Raw genomic sequence first — 17,379 nt, forward strand, 5'->3', positions numbered from 1 at the left:
TGGAGAATCCTCATGAGTCTACACTCACATAAAGTGTCTGCAGACTTGTACCCCAAGGCCAGACAACACCTTTAATGAAGATCATCAACTAATGACCATTTTTTTCTAGGTGGTGCTGGCGGAAGATAGATATACCCGCCAGCAATTTGCTGTAAAAGTCATCACAAAGAGGAACCTGCTAGCTGAAGGAGAGGAGCGCGCGTTGGTGGAGCGGCGTGTGTTACAACTTGCATCTGGCAGCCCCTTCCTTCTTCATGGCACATTCGCCTTTCAGACCAAGGTAAAATTGTGACCTGTTCATTAATATTGGATAAAGAATAAAGTGCACTCATCTATATGCACAGGATATGTCCACGTTTATATCTGGTGTTTGTTAACATTTCAGCATTGGAAACATTTTCATGTCCTGCTCCTTGTATGTGTAGCTGTCACCTACTGTGGGAACACTGGACAAACCCTGGGAACCAGGCAATGTGCCTAGAAATATGATGCTGACGGTTAACTTTTGGGGTTTCTCTATTGAAGTCTATGGAAAGTCTTGGAGTGGTTCAACTGGCTCCCAATATCTGAAGTCATTTGTCCACCCCTATGGATGTCATTCTTAATGAGTACTTCATAATGGTGAGAAATGCAGAAGGCAACATTACAGTGAAAAGTAATGCTGTACATTTAGCACATCACATTCTACATATGTAGATATATCTTCTATATGTATATACTTAGAATAACTAATAAACACATAGTAAAAGAAGAAAGTATCATTACTGCTATTATTATGCAACTATATCTCCACGAGTAAGTGGAACAGAGATTAATCACAGAAGAAATCGCAGAAGAAATCACTGATTATTGAGTGTTAGTAAATGTATGACTGCTACAATGACTTTATCATACGACTGATTTCTACGTCTTGTCTGACAGGAGCTTGTGCTTCTTGGGATGGAGTATGTCACCTGTGGCGAATTCCACCATCTCCTGATGAGGAAGGGGTGTCTTGACATCCCCAGTGCACGGTACAGTATTCACAGTCTAAGCCATACAGCTATGTATTTTCTAAATGAGACTGACTAGATTGATTCGATTGTTAGCCCTAACGTTCACGTAAATTCATATCTCCCATTCACAGGGATGTTATTAGGGAAACACTTAGAAAAATACAGCTCTAATTTTTATTTGCAAAAATAGCACCGCACCTGTCCACAGGTTGTGTGAGGCATCGCAGCTCATCCTCATTCACATTAGTCATGTGGCGTTATTTTTTAAAGAAAGACACCATGTTTTTCTGATCCTGGATAATCCTTTAACACCATATGAATATACATTGTAATAGTAGCAATTGTGTATCCCTATAGGCAAGAAGGAACTTAAAGAGGTTATCCACTACTTTAACATTGATGTCCTATACTTAGGATGAGCAGGTCCAGGTGCCTTATAATCAATACGATATGTGCGACTGCCCTTCTAGACCATTATAATAATATAAATACTTGTATATAATAACCAGAAATATAAAATCCTGATAAGTCCTGCCTGTCTAGTCTTTTGGGCAATATATATTTCTGAGTTTCTGATTCACTAAAAACTATTTTCTCCTCTTTTCTTTCGGCCAGATTCTACGCCGCAGAACTTGTGTGTGGAATTCAACACCTGCATTCTAAGGGCATCATCCACCGGTAACTAGAAATACATCTAATCCTCCACCACCAGTGATGCCTATAACTATACACAGCAATACTGAGAATTATACAGCGGACACTGATAAGAATCCATTTGTCTTCTTCACAGAGATCTCAAGCCTTCTAACATCTTGGTGGCTGCGACGGGCCATATAAAGATTGCCGACTTCGGTCTGGCACTTGAGAACATCTATGGAGACCGGACAGCCACCGAATACGCTGGGACACCAGGCTTCATGGCTCCTGAGATGCTGGCTGCGGAGGAGTACAATGCTGGGGTAGACTGGTATGCATTTGGCATCATTTTGAACATCATGATTACCAGCAGGTCCAAATACCATCGAGGACTATTCAACGCTTCCAGCAAGGAGGCGAAGAACATCATTAAAAAGGTCAGTACATGATATAAGTTGTATTACTTTTATATTATTGTGTGATTTATTGTGATGTTAGCGGTAATTTACTATTATATTCAGCTCCATTGGTGGGAGTGGAATCTCATGTTAGGTCAAGTGTTTACGTGTTCAATATAACACGTAAACACTTGTAGGGGTGACGTGATGGTATATATTACCTGTCATGTATTATTGAAGATGTCAGAAAAAAAACACTAATATTAGGCTTTTTTTTTTCATAAATATATATAATATTTATTTATTTTAGTTAAATTTTATTTATGAAGCTGTTATATAAATATAAACATTTTTTTTTCTTCTTTTGTAGCTCCTCCGGGAAGATCCTGCCAGGCGCCTCGGAGTCCATGGTAACATCAGAGCCCATAGGTTTTTCCAGCGTATTGACTGGGACTCGGTGGAAGCCCTTAGAATGTGTCCCCCACATGTTCCTGTGCCAGTAAGTATTAGAGGAGATGTTTTATACAGACTCATTTATGAATAGTTTCACATAGCTTTAATCACTTTTTCCAAATTCGTCAGATTACTAATAACAGTGAAGGTCGCTGATTTGTCAGTGGTGAGATTGTAAGCCCCCATACATGTTAAATGATCAGCAGATAGTGACAAAATCTGCCGATCATTGGTTGACATATGTAGAGAGCCTCTAGCTTTCCTGAACTTTACTATATACTGTTCTTATGTAATCACCTTCTTGTGTTTTCTTTTTCTCTTATAGCCAAGTAACATCCAGCGCGGCTCCAGACCATTCAATCTTCAAATTCTGGAAGCAGCAGAGGCTAACAACTCAGCCCTCTCAGCAGACCACCAGGCCTTGTTCACGGGGTTTTCATTTACCAACATCAGCTGGAAAACCCCAAACCATCCACCGGCTCTTTAATATCATCAGAGCAAGCTGTCTTCCTAAACCCCAAGAAGAACATCAAAATAAGAAGATCCGGAAGGGCAAGCAGGACCTGGACAAGCAAGAAATAAGCGTGTCAGGACTCAAGCCAGGATCAGGACCCCAGAAGAACACAGAAGATATTCCTGTTCAAAAGGATGGCCATAAAGATGGATGAGGCAAGGGAGGTAAGTGCCCAGTAGGGACTTTTATGTGTGGCATTATGGTGTGCCTGGGAATACCATGCACACTACATGCCCCTGACAATAAGAGCCTTATGATACTATATGTATAGTGTTACGCTATGTATATAGTACATAAGAGAAAAAATATTCTAGTTATATTTACCGGTGACTACCGGTGACTATAATTACAATTTTCCCCTTCCTCCATAACAACTCATTGAGCTGTCCTGGGCGACGGGGAAATAAGGTGTGAGATGGCTGGCTATTAAGGGGTGGAAGGAGGCCAGTTTTTTTTTTTTTATAAATCATAGCATTTAAAGCTATATTGCTTTGCTATGTAAAATAATTATATTTACCGGTGACTACCGGTGACTATAGTTACACTTTTCCCCCTCCTCCATAACAACTCATTGAGCTGTCCTGGGCGACGGGGAAATAAGGTGTGAGATGGCTGGCTATTAAGGGGTGGAAGGAGGCCAGTTTTTTTTTTTTGGTTTGTTTTTTTAAATCATAGCATTGAAAGCTATATTGCTTTGCTATGTAAAATAATTATATTTACCGGTGACTACCGGTGACTATAGTTACACTTTTCCCCCTCCTCCATAACAACTCATTGAGCTGTCCAGGGCGATGGGGAAATAAGGTGTGAGATGGCTGGCTATTAAGGGGTGGAAGGAGGCCAGTTTTTTTTTTTTTTTTTTTTAATCATTGCATTTAAAGCTATATTGCTTTGCTATGTAAAATAATTATATTTACCGGTGACTACCGGTGACTATAATTACACTTTTCCCCTTCCTCCATAACAACTCATTGAGCTGTCCTGGGCGACGGGGAAATAAGGTGTGAGATGGCTGGCTATTAAGGGGTGGAAGGAGGCCAGTTTTTTTTTTTTTTTAAAATCATAGCATTTAAAGCTATATTGCTTTGCTGTGTGAAATAATTATATTTACCGGTGGCTACCGGTGACTATAGTTACACTTTTCCCCCTCCTCTATAACAACTCATTGAGCTGTCCTGGGCGACGGGGAAATAAGGTGTGTGATGGCTGGCTATTAAGGGGTGGAAGGAGGCCAGTTTTTTTTTTTTTTAAATCATAGCATTTAAAGCTATATTGCATTGCTATGTAAAAAAAATTATATTTACCGGTGACTACTGGTGACTATAGTTACACTTTTCCCCCTCCTCTATATCAACTCATTGAGCTGTCCTGGGCGACGGAGAAATAAGGTGTGTGATGCCTGGCTATTAAGGGGTGGAAGAAGGCCAGATTTTTTTTTTTAAATCATAGCATTTAAAGCTGTATTGCTTTGCTATGTAAAATAATTACATTTACCTGTGACTATAGTTACACTTTTCCCCCTCCTCCATAACAACTCATTGAGCTGTACTGGGCGACGGGGGAAATAAGGTGTGTGATGGCTGGCTATTAAGGGGTGGAGGAGGCCAGGTTTTTTTTTTGTTAAATCATAGCATTATATCTAGCAACACTGCTAGATATAATCATAACAAAAGCATAAGGACATAAACATATGACGGTGTCCGGAGAGCCTGACGAGGCCGCAGTTGGTGAAATGCATGTCGAGGCTCACACACACCATCTGGATGCTCCTGTGCTTCTCGTGAGACATGGTACTGGTGCACATACTTTATGACTGATTATCTTCGGGCTCTCCTGATACCATCATATGTTTATCTCTTTATGCTCTTGTTATGATTATATCTACCAGGGTTAATTGGCTTCATTATTTTCACCTGCACCCCATATTGGGGATTAGCATCTACTGCGGCCATCTCGTCTTTTGACCAACTTCTGATTATTATATAGATATTGCAGGGGTATTATACAGGCAAAGTTTAAAGTTTTGCCTTCCTGCTCTCTACTATGTATTTATTTAACTGACTGCAATGCACGCCACTTATAAGACACTAGTGCTGTAGAACATCAGGGTTGCTTCACCTATATTTTGCGTACTGTTAAAACGTATTATAAACATCGAGCCTTTTTTCCGGGTTCTTATTAAAACTACGGCCACTCACAATTGATCAGCTAAACTCTCTGATATTTATACCTTATATAATTGTCAGTTAGCTGTGAGGTTTTAGTATTTAATTTATTTAATTATACCGGATTATATGCTTGCATATTCTACTTGTTAGTATACTTCTTTTGCAGGTATATTCATATTTTTTCCTGTTTTTTATAGACTATTCATCATATTTCTTAGTCTCGCAGTTTGCAGTAATTACTAGCCCGCCCTAATTGTGTTTGCCCCTAGAACTCTAGAGCATTTTTCATCTCACAGGAGCTCCTCATTATCTGGTTCTATCCTTATATTCAGGGATTGTTTCCATCCTCCCTGTTTTTTAATTGTACTTCTCCCCCTTACCTTGTATTGTTGTATTATTGGTATTATATTTATAATTGATGTACAATAAAATGGTTTATATATTTAACAAACCTTTGTTTTCGTTTGGGTCTCCGTCTCCTCCATATTTATTAACATTATATATATTGAGCGGTATTTGACTAGGATTCCCTTCTTTTTGGTTTTGATATCTTCTTAGGGGTACAACACACTTCTCTTTAGTGATATCTCTTATGTAGGTTTACATGTGTAGATACAGGTCTGGTGACGAATTCTGTGTTGCTCTGTAAGTGTGCTGCAGTAATACAGTGGGTACGGAAAGTATTCAGACCCCTTTACATTTTTCACTCTTTGTTTCATTGCAGCCATTTGGTAAATTCTAAATAGTTCATATTTTACTCATTAAAGTACACTCTGCACACCATCTTGACTGAAAAAAACAGAAATGTAGACATTTTTGCAAGTTTATTAAAAAAGAAAAACTGAAATATCACATGGTCATAAGTATTCAGAATCTTTGCTCAGTACTGAGTAGAAGCACCCTTTTGAATTAGTACAGCCATGAGTCTTCTTCGGAATGGTGCAACAAGTTTTTCACTCCTGGATTTGGGGATCCTCTGCCATTCTTCCTTGCAGATCCTCTCAAGTTCCGTCAGGTTGGATGCTGAACGTTGGTGGACAGCCATTTTCAGGTCTTTCCAGAGACGCTCAATTGGGTTTAGGTTAGGGCTCTGACTGGGCTAGTCAAGAATGGTCACAGAGTGGTTCTCAAACCCCTCCTTTGTTATTTTAGCTGTGTGCTTAGGGTCATTGTCTTGTTGGAAGGTGAACCTTTGGCCAAGTCTGAGGTCAAGAGCACTCTGGAAGAGGTTTTCATCCAGGATATCTCTGTACTTGGCCACATTCATGTTTCCTTCAATTGCAACCAGTCATCCTGTCCCTGCAGCTGAAAAACACCCCCATAGCAATGCTGCCACCACCATGTTTCACTGTTGGGATTGTATTGGGCAGGTAATGAGCAGTGCCTGGTTTTCTCCACAAATACTGCTTAGAATTATCACCAAAAAGTTCTATCTTCATCTCATCAAACCAGAGAATCTTATTTCTCATAGTCTGGGAGTCCTTGACTGGTGGAGGACTGCAGTGATAGTTGACTTTATGGAACTTTCTCCCATCTCCCTACTGCATCTCTGGAGCTCAGCCACAGTGATCTTGGGGTTCTTCTTTACCTCTCTCACCAAGTCTCTTCTCCCATGATTGCTCAGTTTGGCTGGATGGCCAGGTCTAGGAAGACTTCTGGTGGTCCCAAACTTCTTCCATTTAAGGATTATGGAGGCCACTGTGCCCTTAGGAACATTGAGTAATACAGAAATTCTTTTGTAACCTTGGCCAGATCTGTGCCTTGCCACAATTTTGTCTCTGAGCTCCTTGGGCAGTTCCTTTGATTCTCATTTGGTCTGACAAGCACTGTGAGCTGTTAGGTCTTATATAGACAGGGGTGTGCCTTTACAAATCAAGTCTTATCAGTTAATTAAACACAGCTGGACTCCAATGAAGGAGTAGAACCATCTCAAGGAGGATTACAAGGAAATGGACAGCATGTGACTTTAATATGAGTGTCTGAGCAAAGGGTCTGAATACTTATGACCATGTGATATTTAAATTTTTCTTTTTAATAAATTTGCAAAAATTTCTATATTTCTGTTTTTTTTCAGTCAAGATGGGGTGCAGAGTGTACTCTAATGAGTAAAATATGAACTATTTAGAATTTACCAAATGGCTGCAATGAAACAAAGAGTGAAAATTTTAAAGGGGTCTGAATACTTTCCGTACCCACTGTATACCAGGAATAAACCAGAAGGGAACAGTAAGCACTGCTTATTACATGTACCTAGCTTTTCTTTTAACCTACTCCTACTCCTTCAACATGCTTACATATGCTCACAGTTTTGGCTCCACTAATCCTCAGTCTCCTTCGCTATCCCCAAACCTCAGCACCCTCTAACCAAATAATTATCTCTCCTTCCCTCTTATCTCCACACCTGTCCTCATCTGCCATACTGCTCTTCAACCTCAGATCTATCCTACTAAAACATGAAAAAACAGTCACTCTCCTTCTCCCACCTGCTCTACCTCTCTCTGCTTCTCCTCACTGCAGGCGACATATCTTCCAATCCTGTTCCCCCCACATCCAGGGCCGGTTTTAGCCAAAGTGGGGCCCTGGGCAAAAGTTTAAAGTGGGGCACCAAACGCTCATATATTGTACCATCACACAGAAACATTTCAGTTGCATTTACATGCACAGAGTTCAGGCCGTTAAGCGAGTGCAATTGTCAAGTCGTTCTGTGCTTGATATTGGCGTCTTTAGACAGGCTGACTAACAATGATGAGCGCATGATGAACAGTGATGAACAATTACTAGTGATGTGCTGCTGAGAATAATGATTTTTGTTCTGCCATAAACAATCCAATCACCCGATGAATGAGCAGCATTTTGCTCATTCATTGGGCAATTGCTAATCTTTACACTTATTAACTTTTGTTTGTGCTGCCGGGATTTATAACTGTGGATGCTACATACACATAGTTCAGTTTTTCTATTATATCAAATACTTATTTCAAGCAATAATATACAAATTAATTATGTAAAAATGTAAAAATCATACAGTCTGATTTTCTAGATTACTTTTTATATTCTGTCTCTCACAGTTGAAGTGTACCCGCGATAAAAATTACAGACCTCTTCATTCTTTGTAGGTGGGAAAACTTGCAAAATCAGCAATGTATCAAATACTTATTTTCCCCACTGTATATATGAGCACATAGATATAGACTTGTGTTTATATATATATATATATATTTATTAAGCACATATATATACAGTACAGACCAAAAGTTTGGAAACACCTTCTCATTTAAAGATTTTTCTGTATTTTCATGACTATGAAAATTGTCCATTCACACTGAAGGCATCAAAACTATGAATTAACACATGTGGAATTATATACTTAACAAAAAGTGTGAAACAACTGAAAATATGTCTTATATTCCAGGTTCTTCAAAGTAGCCACCTTTTGCTTTGATGACTGCTTTACACACTCTTGGCATTCTCTTGATGAGCTTCAAGAGGTTATCACTGGAAATGGTCTTCCAACAATGGTTTTCACTTCACAGGTGTGCCCTGTCAGGTTTAATAAGTGGGATTTCTTGCCTTATGATTGTGGTTGGGACCATCAGTTGTGTTGTGCAGAAGTCTGGTGGATACACAGCTGATAATCCTACTGAATAGACTGTTAGAATTTGTATTATGGCAAGAAAAAAGCAGCTAAGTAAAGAAAAACGAGTTGCCATCATTACTTTAAGAAATGAAGGTCAGTCAGTGCGAAAAATTGGGAACACTTTGAAAGTGTCCCCAAGTGCAGTTGCAAAAACCATCAAGTGCTACAAAGAAACTGGCTCACATGAGGACCGCCCCAGGAAAGGAAGACCAAGAGTCACCTCTGCTTCTGAGGATAAGTTTATCCGAGTCACCAGCCTCAGAAATCGCAGGTTAACAGCAGCTCAGATTAGAGACCAGGTCAGTGCCACACACAGTTCTAGCAGCAGACACATCGTTTCCACAACTATTAAGAGGAGACTTTGTGCAGCAGGCCTTCATGGTAAAATAGCTGCTAGGAAACCACTGCTAAGGACAGGCAACAAGCAGAATAGACTTGTTTGGGCTAAAGAACAGACGAAATGGACATTAGACCAGTGGAAATCTGTGCTTTGCTCTGATGAGTCCAAATTTAAGATCTTTGGTTCCAACCACCGTGTCTTTGTGCGACGCAGAAAAGGTGAACGGATGGACTCTACATGCCTGGTTTCCACCGTGAAGCATGGAGGAGGAGGTGTGATGGTGTGGGGGTGCTTTGCTGATGACACTGTTGGGGATTTATTCAAAATTGAAGGCATACTGAACCAGTATGGCTACCACAGCATCTTGCAGCGGCATGCTTTTTCATCCGGTTTGCGTTTAGTTGGACCATCACTTATTTTTCAACAGGACAATGACCCCAAACACACCTCCAGGCTGTGTAAGGGCTATTTGACCAAGATGGAGAGTGATGGGGTGCTACGCCAGATAACCTAGCCTCCACAGTCACTAGACCTGAACCCAATCGAGATTGTTTGGGGTGAGCTGGACCGCAGAGTGAAGGCAAAAGGGCCAACAAGTGCTAAGCATCTCTGGGAACTCCTTCAAGATTGTTGGAAGACCATTTCCGGTGACTACCTCTTGAAGCTCATCAAGAGAATGCCAAGAGTGTGCAAAGCAGTCATCAAAGCAAAAGGTGGCTGCTTTGAAGAACCTAGAATATAAGACATATTTTCAGTTGTTTCACACTTTTTTGTTAAGTATATAATTCCATATGTGTTAATTCATAGTTTTGATGCCTTCAGTGTGAATGTACAATTTTCATAGTCATGAAAATACAGAAAAATCTTTAAATGAGAAGGTGTGTCCAAACTTTTGGTCTGTACTGTATATATGCACAATACTTACCAGTCTGTCTCTTCCTCTTCACTTCTTCTAAACTCCTGCACAGTACAGGACCTGTGATGATATCATGGTTACGACTGTGGTGTCATCAAAGATCCTTAAGCAGTCCCAACAACTGTATTGATAACACAGAGCTATTATGTAGTTTTTGCGGTAGATGTTTGGTGTCAGTGGTGTAACTTGGGCTGCTCTGTTGCCAGGATGTGACTGTCAACATCATGCTAATTGAGAGACGGCTCCCCGCAATGAGGCAGCGAGGAGCTGGCTGTCAGCATGACATCAGCAGTTACACCCTGGCTACAGAGCGGAAGAGAAGCTGTTGCGACAATGTGACGTCAGCGGAAGTCTCAGAATGATCGTCAGGAATGGTCTGTGACCACTCTGTGCTAGGAGAGATCTGCGCTGGGTAGAATAGGCAGGTAGTTAGTAACCACCTGCCTGTCAGCACTTATGCCCATAGTAAAAAATTAATATAATTCTAGATAAACCCTTTGAGAGGGGGTTCCCTAGTAGTTGACAACCCCTTTAAATCCATTACCTGAGGTTGAATATGACACAACAAAATACTAAACTTTTCTTTGTGCACCTTTGAGAAATGCTGCCAATGGTTGGTCTCCTTTCTGCACAGTGGTTCTGCGCTCCTCCCCTCACCCTCTACAGCAACTATTGGTTGCTCAAGTCAAGTCAGCTGGGTATTGTAAAGAGAGCCTGTCACCAGAAAAAAACGCTATTAATCTGCAGATATAGGCTTAATCTGCAGGTTAATAGCGTTACTAACCTGCCCGGTGCCCACACATATCAGAACGCTATGGGGAGAAAATGTCCTTTATTCACTCCAGCAACGTTCAGTTTCAGTCATGGGGGCACAGGATCAGTCACCGATCTGAGTTTACAGTACCGTGCCCCTGGCCTTGACTGACAGCCGGCCCCAATGCAGAGCGACTGTCAGTCAGGGCCGGGGGCGCAGTTACAGCCACTGCTCTGTATTTTCAGACCGGTGACTGAAACCGCAACGGCACCGCCCCGTGACTGAAACTGGAACACTGCTGGAAGGAATGAAGTTCATTTTCTCCTCGCAGCGTTCAGCTAAGTGCAGGCACCAGGCAGGTTAGTAACGCTATTACCCTGATGATTGACCCCATATCTGCAGGTTAATAGTGCTTTTTCTGGTGACAGGTTCCCTTTAAAGCTCCCGCCCAGGACTTATCAAATCTTCTTATTGTGTAATAAGCACAGTAAACAGGACCTCTTCAACAAATTTGAACTGCTCCAGATGCTCCCCCTGTCATCACACACTTGATGTGATTCTGCAGGCTGACAACCAGGGTCGGACTGGGGTGGCTAGGGCCCACCAGGGGAACTGACTCTAGGGGCCCACACTACAGCCCACCATAAACGGTTTTATTACTTGTTATGCTTTTCTATAATGTTCTATAATTACATGATTGGCCGCGCTGTGGAGCACCAAGTTGCAGGACTATATTCGAACAGTCATTCCGTACTGCCAGAGTCCCTTTAATGGTAACTTGTCACCTTGAAAAACGCTATTTATCTGCAGATAAAAGGGTAATCTGCAGGTAAATAGGGTGTAAAGCCTGGTTAGACGGCTTATTGGAAAAGCATTGGCTACACAGAGAAAATTACATTTTATTCTCCCTGCCGCCACTCGCTTCCTGTTATTGGGTCGGTGCAAGGAGGGAGACATTACAGTCACCACGAACTACAAAGTGAGGGTGCTGCAATAACGTCCGGCACCTTGATTGTGACATCTTCTATGGAGCCCAACCTCAGGCTGAGCTTCATTGAATGACTAACATGGCAGCAACACCTGGCAACTAGTGCTGAGTGAGTGTGGTCGGATAAGGTGTGATCCCAGCATGTTCAAGTGTTATCTGAGTATCTTGTAGTGCTCTGCTAATATGCTCGAGTCCCCGGGGTAGCATGTTTTGTGGCAGTAGACAGACGCAACACATGCAGGAATTGCCTGTTTGTTAGGTAATCCCTGCATGTGTTGCTTCTGTCTACCGCCGCAAAACATGCTACCCCGGGGACTCGAGCATATTAGCAGAGCACTACAAGATACTCAGATAACACCTGAGCATGCTGGGATCACACCTTATCCAACCACACTCACTCAGCACTAGTTGCCAGGTGTTGCTGCCATGTTAGTCATTCAATAACGCTCAGCCTGAGGTTGGGCTCCATGGAAGTGTCACAATTAAGGTGCCTGACGTTATTGCAGCACTTTGTAGCTCGCGGTGACTGTAATGTCTCTTATCCGACCACGCGCACTCAGCACTACTGGCAACCCATCAGCAACCTGCAACTGCGTCACAGGGGGCTGAAGGGAACAGGTGACTGCATGCACCGGCCATTGTGCTATCTAAATGCCGCTGTCAGTGATTGACAAGGGCACTTAAATACTCAAAACAGCAGCAATCAAGGCGAGCTCTGATCACTGCTGTTACAGGCAGACGCCGGCTATGTAACACAGCCGACATCTGCCCAGTATGGAGCAGGCTCAGCTCCTGAACCCGTGTCCATACAAGCACATCCCTATGGTGACAGTTTTGTCAGGGTTAGCATATTTCACTTGTCTGTTCCTAAATGTGGAAAGACAAATGGAATTCCCTAACACATGTGAGTGAGTCCTAACAGATTTAGTAAAGGTGCCTCAAGCATATGAATGTTATTACACACCACAATGCACAGTTACATACACGCATCTTACAAAAATACATATTATTCCAGATACGCAGACGCGCACAAACACGCAGACGCGCACAAACACATCAGTACACGAATACATCATCTGAACCACCATCAATTGTAATGTCAGGTCAGACCCATATATCTTTGTATCGCATAAACCTACAACTCCCAGTATGTAATTAACAATAGAGATACTGGGAGTTATCAGTCATCATCAGACTGCAGACCATACAGGAACCACATTACTGATAAGACACAGGCAGGATCACAAATGAACATTTACATGCAGGTATCTTACCTGAGACGGCTTCTCTGATTAGAGTCGTTCTCTTTCTGTTCTTCCTCTTGTCCAGACTCCATGATGAGTTCCACAGCTCGTCTCTGCAGACTTCCATCTTCTCCGGTCTTCTGCAGCACATCCCCACATGATGCCCTTAAAGATAGCAGTGTCATTATGATGCTCCTGAATAAAAATATCTACACTGAGCCCCTAAATAAACCTAACTCTTACAATGCTCCCTGCACAAAATATGACATACACTCTACCACTGTTAGGGTACATGCTCTCCACACTGTCCTCTCCTTACCATACTGGGCCCCCTCTTCACACTGTCCTCTCACACTGTGTCCCCCCTATACTACCCAGTCTCTATACTGTGCCCCTTCATCACACTCCACCTCCTCAGCATACTGTTACCTCCTTTCTGTGCCCTCACACTGTTTCCCCCATACTGCCGCATCTCTATACCTTCCCCCTCACTACCTAGTCTCTGTGCTGTGTCACATCACACTTTTCTCTCTCCATACTATCTCCTCACACTATTCCCCCACTCTCCATACTGTTTCCTTATACATCCCCCTTCCCCATTCTGTTCCTGCACTCATTCCCACCCCTCCTCTAGTTCACCATACCGTTTCTTCACACATCTCCCCATTTTGTCTCCTAAAATTTCTCTCCCCAAATATAATAAATCATCGGAAGACCACACAGACATGCAGAAGCGCGCTTACACACACGAAAACAAGCGCACACAGACACATACTAAGGGCTCTTTCACACGTCAGTACATGCGGTGACAGTTTCCTCATGTACCACAGACACTGGTACACGTAGACCCATTCAAATGAATGTGCACACGTCAGTGTGTTTCCACTTTCCACAGACCATGTGGTGTCCATGGGCAAAACACGCTGACATGTCTGTTTTTTACCTGCTGCACAGGCCGCAAAACGTCCCGCACACTGATGACAGTTAGTGCTCTTCCCAAGCACTGGGTGCTGAGCGCTGCCCTCATCATAGATCCCTGCTGGCGCTGCGATCAGCAGCAGCAGGGTCAATGATGAGAGTAGTAGTCTACTCCAGCAGTGTCCAACTGTAAAAATAGGAATAAAATAAAAAAAATCCTTATACTCACCTCTCCTAAGAGTCACCCGCTGTAATCCGTGCGAGCACTCACGCCGAGGAGAATGACTCCTGCAGCGAGTGGACCCCGGAGCTGCGCTCAACAAGCGGTGCCCTGTCAATCACTGAGTGCAGCTCCGAGGCCCGCTCGCTGCAGAAGTCATTCTCTTCGGCGTGAGCGCTCGCACAGATTACAGAGGGTGACACTTAGGAGAGGTGAGTACAAGGATTTTTTAATTTTATTCCTATTTTTACAGTTGGACACGGCGGGAGTTGACTACTACTCTCATCATTGACCCTGCTGCTGCTGATCGCAGTGCCGGCAGGGATCCATGATGAGGGCAAGCGCTCAGCACCCGGCTCTTGGGAACAGCGTTAACTGTACACTGATTCCCAAGCACTGGTATGTGTCACACGGATGACACACAGGTGGACACATATCTCCAGTCCCGTAAATATCAGGACATGTGAAAGAGCCCTAATATACACACGCAGATACACATACCCACAGAAATGGGGACACGTACACACGCAGGCAAGCACACACAGAAATGCACACGCAATCATGCACAGACACACTCAGACAATCACACACAAAAATGCAGACAAGCAGGGAAGCACGCACAAACGTGTGAAGACACATATACACGTAGGCATGCAGGCACTCAAATACATACACATGCTGGCATATACACACACACGCAGGCATATACACACACACATGCAGGCATATACACACACACACATGCAGGCATACATACACACACACACAAGCAGGCATATACACACACACACACATATATGCAGGCATATACACACACACACATGCAGGCATACACAAGCACACATACATGCAGGCATATACACACACACACACATGCAGGCATATACACACACACACATGCAGGCATACATACACACACACAAGCAGGCATATACACACACACACACATGCAGGCATACACACACACACATGCAGGCATATACACACACATGCAGGTATATATACACACACACATGCAGGCATATACACACACACTGTACACACATGCAGGCATACACACACACACATGAAGGCAAGCATATACACACACTGTACACACACAGGCATATACACACACAAATGCAGGCATATACACACACACAGGAATATACACACACGCAGGCATATACACATACAGTCATGGCCAAAAGTATTGAGAATGAGACAAATAGTAATTTTTCCAAAGTTTACTGCTTCATTTTTTGTAATGGCAATTTGCATATACTCCTGAATGTCAAAGATTGATCAGCTTAACAGCAATTACTGTACTTGCAAAGTCAATATTTGCCCAGAAAATGAACTTTAACCCCCAAAACACATTTTAACATCATTGCAGTCCTGCCTTAAAAGGAGCAGCTAACATCGTTTTAGTGATTGATCCATTAACTCAGGTGTGGGTGTTGATGAGGACAGGGCTGGCGATCAATCAGTCATGATTAAGTAAGAATGACATCACTGGACACTTTAAAAGGAGGCTGGTTCTTGGTATCATTGTTTCTCTTCAGTTAACCATGGTTATCTCTAAAGAAACATGTGCAGCCATCATTGCAATGCCCAAAAATGGCCTAACAGGGAAGAGTATCGCAGCTACAAAGATTGCACCTCAGTCAACAATCTATCGCATCATCAAGAACTTCAAGGAGAAGCATGTCAAAAAGGCTCCAGGGCACCCAAGAAAGACCAGCAAGCACCAGGACCGTATCTTAAAACTGTTTCAGCTGCGGGATCGGACTACCAGCAGTGCCGAGCTTGCTCAGGAATGGCAGCAGGCTGATGTGAGTGCTTCTGCACGCACTGTGAGGCGGAGACTCTTTGAGCAAGGGCTGGTTTCAAGGAGGGCAGCAAAGAAGCCACTTCTCTCCAGAAAAAACATCAGGGACCGACTGATATTCTGCAAAAGGTACAGGGAGTGGACTGCTGAGGACTGGGGCAAAGTCATTTTCTCTGATGAATCCCCTTTTCGATTGTTTGGGACATCTGGAAAACAGCTTATTCGGAGAAGAAGAGGTGAGCGCTACCACCAGTCTTGTCTCATGCCAACTGTAAAGCATCCTGAAACCATTCATGTGTGGGGTTGCTTCTCAGCCAAGGGAATCGGCTCACTCACAGTCTTGCCTAAAAACACAGCCATGAATAAAGAATGGTACCAGAATGTCCTCCAAGAGCAACTTCTCCCAACCGTCCAAGAGCAGTTTGGCGCCCAAAAATGCCTTTTCCAGCATGATGGAGCACCTTGCCATAAAGCAAAGGTGATAACAAAATGGCTTATGGAACAAAACATAGAGATTTTGGGTCCATGGCCTGGAAACTCCCCAGATCTTAATCCCATTGAGAACTTGTGGTCAATCATCAAGAGACGGGTGGACAAACAAAAACCAACAAATTCTGGCAAAATGCAAGCATTGATTATGCAAGAATGGACTGCTATCAGTCAGGATTTGGTCCAAAAGTTGATTGAGAGCATGCCAGGGAGAATTACAGAGGTCTTGAAGAAGAAGGGGCAACACTGCAAATATTGACTTGCTGCATTAACTCATTCTAACTGTCAATATAACCTATTTGTACTCATAATATGATTGCAATTATATTTCTGTATGTGATATAAACATCAGACAAACACTAATAAAAACCAGAGGCCAGCAGATCATGGGAAAATATAATTTTGGTGTCATTCTCTACAGAAGCGCTCCTAAGGCGGGAGACTGCAGTGCAGGGCGCGCTGTGACGTCACTTTCAGCAGACGTGCGGCCCTGTCTGCTAAATGTGACGCTGCAGTACAGCCCCTGCTCTGCTCTTCGGCTCTCCTGCTCCCAGGCCACTCCCGCTACTGTTCTGGGCATCGCGGCGGCGGTGAGAGTGTGTGCGCGCGCCCTTAAAGGGCCCGCGACCACTTTTTTTTTCCTTTTTTTTTTTTTAAATTCTCCTCTGCCTTCTCTGCAGGGGGCCGGGGCCCACCGGGAAATTTCCTGGCACCCCGCCAGGCCTGTCCGAGCCTGCTGACAACCCCCCACTCTCCTATCTCCCAGCCTCCCTCATCCCCGCTCCATCAGCTACTAGTTACCAAAGTGTTTTCTGCTTGGTGAGCTCAGCTGACATCAGTCTGACAGTTTCCACTAAGATATATTGCAGAAAAGGCAGCCCACCGCACAGCCTGGAATG

Source organism: Phyllobates terribilis, unplaced genomic scaffold (assembly GCF_046119375.1).
Source record: "Phyllobates terribilis strain yellow unplaced genomic scaffold, ASM4611937v1 Scaffold_17__1_contigs__length_24005725, whole genome shotgun sequence".
NCBI lineage: Eukaryota > Metazoa > Chordata > Amphibia > Anura > Dendrobatidae > Phyllobates > Phyllobates terribilis.